This window comes from Suncus etruscus, chromosome 3 (assembly GCF_024139225.1).
Source record: "Suncus etruscus isolate mSunEtr1 chromosome 3, mSunEtr1.pri.cur, whole genome shotgun sequence".
In the NCBI taxonomy this organism is placed as follows: domain Eukaryota; kingdom Metazoa; phylum Chordata; class Mammalia; order Eulipotyphla; family Soricidae; genus Suncus; species Suncus etruscus.
In genome coordinates, this window is record NC_064850.1 from 88,611,217 (window position 1) to 88,618,895 (window position 7,679).

A 7,679-nucleotide genomic window follows, 5' to 3' on the forward strand; every position below is an offset into this window, starting at 1 on the left:
CCTTATTCTGTGTCTGTCTCTTTTCCACAATGTTGTGGATTATTTCTTTGAGTGTAGTGCTGCTATTTTCAGCTTCTAGGCATCTACTATTAAGCCTACTGTGTTCTTGAATTCCCTCACTTTTATTTGAAAGATTTCCCTCATTTTTTTCCATCAGGATCTCTTCAACTTTACAGAATCTTTATTCAAATATTAATTTTACATCATTCAGCATTGACATAATTATTGTCCTAAAATGTTCTTTGGGAAAATTATAGAATTCCAGTGTCACTGAGGGTCACCATAGGTTGTATTATCCTCTGTTTTTTTTTTCCACTTGGACTTAGGTGTTACACTGACCATTGATGAGCATTAGACTGGGCTTGTGCTAGCTACATATAGATAGTTATCTTAGGCTGGTTCTAGGACTTGGAAGTTGTCTGAAAGAACCTTACTTCTTTAATTTAGCAACTGGTGTGTTTAGTTCCAAATTTTTAACTGTGTTTTGGGCTAGTTTAGAATTAGATAATTTCAAAGAAGAATTTGACGGTGTGAATAGGTTTGAGTGCTCTTGTCACAGAGCCAAGCAAGTGGCTTGGTTCAAAATTTTTGAGATGACCTGCTGGTGGGTAAAGGTTGGAGTCTGCAAAAGAGGGTGTGGTTAAAGTCCCCTGGGCCTGATTTTCTGTAAGGAACACAGGGGCAGAGAGTTCTTTGCTCAGGGATCAGGACTACCTGGTGAAGTTGGAGGTACATCAAGTTCCAGCCTCCACTCAGCAGATTCCTTTTGATACTTCTGGTGGGGGACTTGAAACATGTGGAGTTGAGAGCTAGGCAGTAAAATTTCTGATCTCTATACCACAGTTTTTTCACCTGGACAAAAGCTTTTGGAATTGTGTTTTTTTTTTCATATTTTAATACTGTATTTAGAAGTGCAAATATCTTTTTACATTGGTTTTTTGGGCTCTGAATTGTTGATTTTAAGAATTGGAATTTTGTATTATCTGGAAACTCAAATGTTTTGAGAAGTATTTGTATTGTTTTCTAAAATAGTTGAACCAGTCAACATTCTCACCAATAGTGAGTGAAAATTATTCTTTTCCCACATCCAAATATTAACATTTGTTGGTTTTTGTTCTTCTTGGTGTGTTTCAATCAAGACAATGTAGTCTTGATTAATACTTATCCAGACTCTTCATGTACAATGAAAGTACTACTTATTGGTATTTTCTCTTGAAACTAATATGTAAGTATAAAATATAGAAACTCCTGGTTCAGAGAAATAGCACATTGGGTAGGGCATTTGCATGTGGCTGACCCAGGTTCAATCCCCAGCATCCCATATGATCCCCCAACCCTACCAGGAGTGATTTCTGATCTTAGAGTCAGGAGTAACCCCTGAGATCTTGCAGGTTACATTTTTGTAACGATGATTCTTAAATAAATAAATTATTAAAAAATAAAATTTAAAACACGTTGCATCAGAAGAAAACAAACAAGATGTGAAAAACTGCATGGCAGGGCCCGGAGAGATAGCACAGCGGTGTTTGCCCTGCAAGCAGCTGATCCAGGACCAAAGGTGGCTGGTTCGAATCCCGGTGTCCCATATGGTCCCCCGTGCCTGTCAGGAGCTATTTCTGAGCAGACAGCCAGGAGTAACCCCTGAGCAACACCGGATGTGGCCCCCAAAAACAAAAAAAAAACAAACAAACAAACAAAAAAGAAAAACTGCATGGCCAAATTCTGTCTTGCTCATTACTAAACAATACCTATGCTGAATTCCCAGATTGTCATTCATCCTCAGATCATGTTGGAGCAAATACATACTGTTTATATGTCCTCTAAGAATTAAGAATTTCATGCAAATTTGTATATATTATTCTTTAATAATCAGTATTTCAGACTTTTGAGACTAGAGGAGTTCTGAAAAAGTTATAGGAAATACTCAAAGCAATATAATCTTTCTTCTGCTCAGGCAGGTAAAGAGTTTATCATTTCCTTTATGTCATATTTAATTACCACATCCCTTGTACAAGGATTTTAAATTTTTATTACACTATAAAATCAAAAGTTTATTTGAATAATTAATTCATCAAATATCAAAGAAGATTCTCTTACATTGTTTTTTTACATTCAATTGCTTTTCTGAGAGACTAGTTATGCATCTAATATCAAATGTTTTTTGTAAAAAACAGTGAAAATAATGCAAAGTAAATCCCTTTAAGCTTTTCAGACCTTAATTTTACCTATTTTAATTTTCCTCGCTGGTGTCAACAATATGACTTCCCAACATTGTGTCAATATATTCACCATACGTAATTGTTGGGAAAGTTATTTAGTAATTTTGAATTAGAAATAACCAAAAACAGGGTCTGGAGAAATAGCATGAAGGCAGGGCGTTTGCCTGCATGCAGGACAGTCGTTTGAAACCCGGCATCCCATATGGTCCCCTGAGCCTGCCAGGAGTGATTTTTGAGCACAGAGCCAGGAGTAACCCCTGAATGGTGCTGAGTGTGACCCAAAAACAAAAAAAGAAAGAAAGAAAGAAAGAAAGAAAGAAAGAAAGAAAGAAAGAAAGAAAGAAAGAAAGAAAGAAAGAAAGAAAGAAAGAAAGAGAGAAAGAAAGAGAGAGAGAAAGAGAGAAAGAGAAGAAAGAAAGAAAGAAAAAGAAAGAAAGAAAAGAAAGAAAGAAAGAGAAGAGAAAGGAAGAAAGAAAGAAAGAAAGAAAGAAAGAAAGAAAGAAAGAAAGAAAGAAAGAGATAAATAACCAAAATTAGTGCAAAGGAAGTCATCACATATGCTTTCTATTTAATAATTTGCTTGTTTCTTTTGAACTTTCCTCTCTTAATATATCTATAAAAACATGCATGTAACTTCAATGGCAATTATGTAATGATAATGTAAGTGGTAACAAAATGCACAAGAAAAACATTATAGATGATTTTTATAGAATCTATATTGTTGATTCCTATTGTAAGTAATCAGAGTTGCACAAAAAGTGATTTCATGTGGTTTTCTGCACACCTTGACTGGCTTCTGCCCGGTCATTGTGGGATTTCTGTTTTCTCACCCTGTGTGGGACAGAAAAGCTAAACTCAGCCCTTGATGCTCATTCAGTTCATCAGTCTATTATTCTTTTCTATTCTGATTTTGTTTCCTTTTTTTCTTTTTAGTGGAGATATTTAATTGAATATTAAAATATCTTTCATGTGCTCACTTTGGCAGCATATATAATAAAATTGAAATGATACAGAGAAGATTAGCATGGTCCTTGTGTAAGGATGACATGCAAATTCATAAAGCTTTTTATATATTTTTAAAAATAGCAATAAAATAAAATATCTTTCATAAAAATCAGTTTATTATAGATTTTTAATTCTGATTGAATTCATTTTTTCCAAAATAACACATTTCATTGGGTTCTAAGAACCCAATGTTGCTGGGGTCGGGGAAAGAAAAAAAAAAGAATGTGTTGCTATGGAGCTTAAACTATATTGTTGTGATTAATTTTTCTCACATTTGTGCTTATATTGTCAAGTATTCCTTCAGTGAACAAATCAATTTGTGCATCAAATACTATTTGTATAGATAAAATACTGTTTGTATAAATAGAGTATATAACCTAATATATGGCTTGTGTCAGATCACATTCTAACTTTTATGAGATTCTGAGCTCAATCTTGGGTATAGCAAGAATATTAAAAATCTATAGGCGTGGCTTTTTGGCTGGAACTAATGCTGAGGCTTTTGGCTTCAGTCTTGTCCTCCGAATAAAGCTGATATTTTCACAAGCCTGACTGTTTGCTAGCCTTTCACCTGCCACTTCGCCTCAGAACTGCCAGCTGACCAGGGTGGCAGACGCGTGCTCCGAGCTGGAGGGGAAAGAACTCATCCCAATCCCTCCATCAGTCAACCCCATCAAGGGCTGACTTGCAACACTATAGGTTTTTCACGATCTCCAGGGGGGCCCTGGTGGTCGCTGGAAATAAAAGACCTAAAAAGTCACACATCTTTGCACTCTAACTTGAACTTTCTAGTCTAGTCAAGCAAAGAGTATCATCCTGTGTGGCCTCAGGTGATACCCCATATCCCCTCCTCCAATGAGTAAAGGCTGAATAAAAGAAAAATTTTACAATGAATTTCAGATTCCTAACTTTGGAACTTTATGTTTACTAAATTGGTTCAATGTTGGGTTATACCTTATTTTACCTAAAATAAAGATCATCCCTGGTTCCTTTGTATGTTTAGATTTACCCCCAAAACAGAGATTGTCTTATTTGTAAACTTGAGTGGGACTGGCTCAGGACAGGTTGAGCAATATGTTCTTACTGCCCCCACCAAGTGGTGGTCTCTTACTCAATAAAATGGCAGTTCTGGGGGCTGGAGAGATAGCATAGAGGTAAGGTGTTTGCCTTTCGTGCAGAAGGTCATTGGTTCAAATCCCGGCATCCCATATGGTCCACCGTGCCTGCCAGGAGCGATTTCTGAGCTTGGAGCCAGGAGTGACCCCTGAGGGCTGCCGGGTGTGACCCAAAAACAAAAAAACAAACAAACAAACAAACAAAAAAATCACTATGTGTGTCCTAGGTAACTCTTGAACACCTAGGAATGGCTCTGAATCACAGGTATTCTGAGAATTGTTAACACAAACATTTAAGGTGAAATCCTGTCATTTATAACAGCATGTATAAAACTACAGGGTATTATATTAAATAAAATAAGTTATGACAGAAGGAAAAATATTATAGGACAACTAAAGTACAGAATATGAAAAAACAAAACAAACAAAACAATAAGAAGACATATTTTAGATTACAAGAACAAAATTCAGTTATAAAAGAGGACTGAATCAGTTGTGTAAAATAAGTCCATTATGTTTCTAGAGTAATGTTACACAAATTCTGTTTATGCCTTGAATAAGAACACTATATAAATAGCACAGAAGGCAAAATACATTGTGAATAATTAAAAATATGGTGGTTGACATATCTGAATTCCCCATGATTGTAGGCTAGAATGGATTTATGTCTCACTTCAAGAAAACATATATATTTTCTGATATATTGCATATAATAATATATTCTGCATAGTATTCTATAAACTTTAATACAAAGTTATGAAATAATTCTGAGTAGAAACAAAAAAACCTGTGAATTTCTTGAGGGCTTTAGTTGTGTCTTAGTTTTGTAAACATTACACAAACTGAATTCATCCACATGGATTATGTTTTCTTCAAACAAACTCTGTTCCAGTGCTGTGGGAGGTATTTGGAAAGTATTTGACTGTAGACAGTGTCAGTAAAAAAAAACAAAAAAAAAGGCTTCATAAAACTTCTCAGAGAACAGCAAGCTGGCTATCACAAGAGTAGGAGAGAATAATATATTAGACAGGGTCTATAACTTATCCCCACTCCTGGTCCCATGAACCCAAATCATCCTAGAACCTAGCTTGGTGTAACACACAGATCTCACCATTTTCCTCCAGGCTGGGATATAGCTAGGTCCTGTGCAATAATTTATCTGCTCACTTCCCACAAAGACCATACAATGACACTTATTCTAGTCACCTCACCACACAACACACAAAAATATCACCAGATTGTGAATTTCACAATGAGAAAACAAAGCAGAACCCACTTAGCAAAGATGGAAGCTTTGACCAGTAACTAATAATATCAAACTACATAAACTCTCTGATACAGCCTTTGAAGAGAAAGTATGGAAGTTGCTTAAGGAGCTCAAAGAAATATGAAAATAGACAATGAATAAAACACTAGAAGAGATGAGAACAAATATGAGGAAATTATAAGGAAAATGACAGAACCAAACAATTTGGTTAAGTGAAAAAAATATCTGGCTGGCGTAGGCCCCCAGGGCTGACCACTTAGTCCAGGGGACTGAGATCCCCCCACGCCAGTCGAGGCTTCAGGGCCACGCATGGTTAATCGGGCCCTGGGGGGAGGGTGGGAAAAAGAAATCCCTCCCCTATGCATACACAAACTACAGAGGTAGGGGCTGTGCTCAGAAGACTCAACATGCCTGGACTTTTGGGTGTCTTCGACTGGTATGTTGGGGGCTCTGGGCAGGACAGAGATCCCCACACCAGACGAGTCTTCATGGCCACGCCTGGTTAATTGGGCCCTGGACCTTATTCAGGAGTTCTCTTCTTACTATTATTCATTTTCAAAAGCGCCAAAAATATTCTTATTTCTCGAATGTTTTTAGAAAAAAATGGAATTCCCTAGATTTGGAGGATAATATTCAAATAGGTCTCTAAAATCAGTGTATATGTAGATGTGACTTCCTATACAGTGGTCCTCTCTGACTACCAAGCCTAATCCATAAACAATTCATCTATACAATGTATATATCCCCTCTAATATAATTCCCCTCCTCCACACAGAGCCCCTTCTACTTCCTTATCTCCCAATTTGGATTCATTGTCTTCCCCTTAATTAACCCTCTTTACCCTCAGTTCTTTAATTTGTTAGGCACCAAGACCAACCTCCTGCCCCAACATGTTCTGCCCCTTCGCTCACCCCTACAAAGCTCATTATTACTCCTTAACGTTCCCACCCCCAAACATCAGTACCTCATATTTACCCCTTTAAACTTTAGTACTACACAGTTCTAATCACAGACCAAAGTCGTGCATTGGATTTAAGAACCCCCAACTATTTCAAAAGACATAAAATGGACCCATATGTCTTTTGAATATTTTATGTGTATTTTCTTTAACAGCTATAACTCTTTCTAAATATTCTTTCACCATGACTATTCTACCCACTGTTTATCTTGTCTTCTCTCCGTGAGCTGTGCAATAAGGAATTTTGGTGGAAGAGTCCCTCAGTTTAATGTTTATGATTGAACCATGTCATGGGGATTGTTGGACTTGTTCTTATGGCCCCCATATGTGCTGATAACGCCACGTGGCATTGTTCCTGGTTTGCATAGGCACATTAAAATGGGAAAATACTATACATACAAACAAGTTCTTATCTAATAGAGATTGGAACATACTAATCTTGTAGTGCAATGGGACCTTACACCCTGAATATTGATATAATGACCTGGCACAGGCCTCAGAAGAATGGGCATCCTCCATTCACCCCTGAACCAGGGAAGCTATCTACGAAACATCCAAGGTTTTTTATAACAACACCTGGAAGCAGTCCTCTACCAGGGAAGACACTACCACGGCTCTGACATTGACCTGTTCAAAAGAGACTTCCTTAACACTCAGAAGACTTGACAACAACAACGACCTGCTTATAGGACAGGGTTCTCTGCATTGCCCTTTAATTGTGAGGTGAAACGAGAAGACACTCTGCACCATACTGACTGCAGTATAGGATATGCAGATTCCAGAATCTTTAATACATAAACATGATACCAACAACAGAGACTGTGTGAAAAATAAAAGTATATTGGCACTACAGACAATGACCTGGATTGGACAAACTAGTTTTCCTGGAGCCTAGAGTTGGTCTTTTGCCAGGAAACTTCAGGGGTAAGGTCTCCTTGTATTTAGGCCAAGGCTTTTCCTTTCCATGTCCCTCATATTTTGGTGGGCCTATGCAAAAAATAATTGCCACTCTAACACTTTTTACTGTGCTCCTTTGACTCTAATTCTTAAGAAAAACAACCCACTTAAACTTTTGAGGTTAACTTAAAAGTAATATACATGTGCATGGAAATGTA

General features: G+C 37.1%; 1 non-coding gene across 1 annotated transcript; it reads left to right on the top strand.

Annotated features, from left to right (window-relative positions):
- The first annotated feature begins 3,188 nt into the window (after positions 1-3,188).
- On the top strand, positions 3,189-3,295 carry LOC126004684 (U6 spliceosomal RNA). Its single transcript, XR_007493949.1, has one exon. It is a non-coding gene; the product is annotated as a U6 spliceosomal RNA (small nuclear RNA).
- The last annotated feature ends 4,384 nt before the right edge of the window (positions 3,296-7,679 follow it).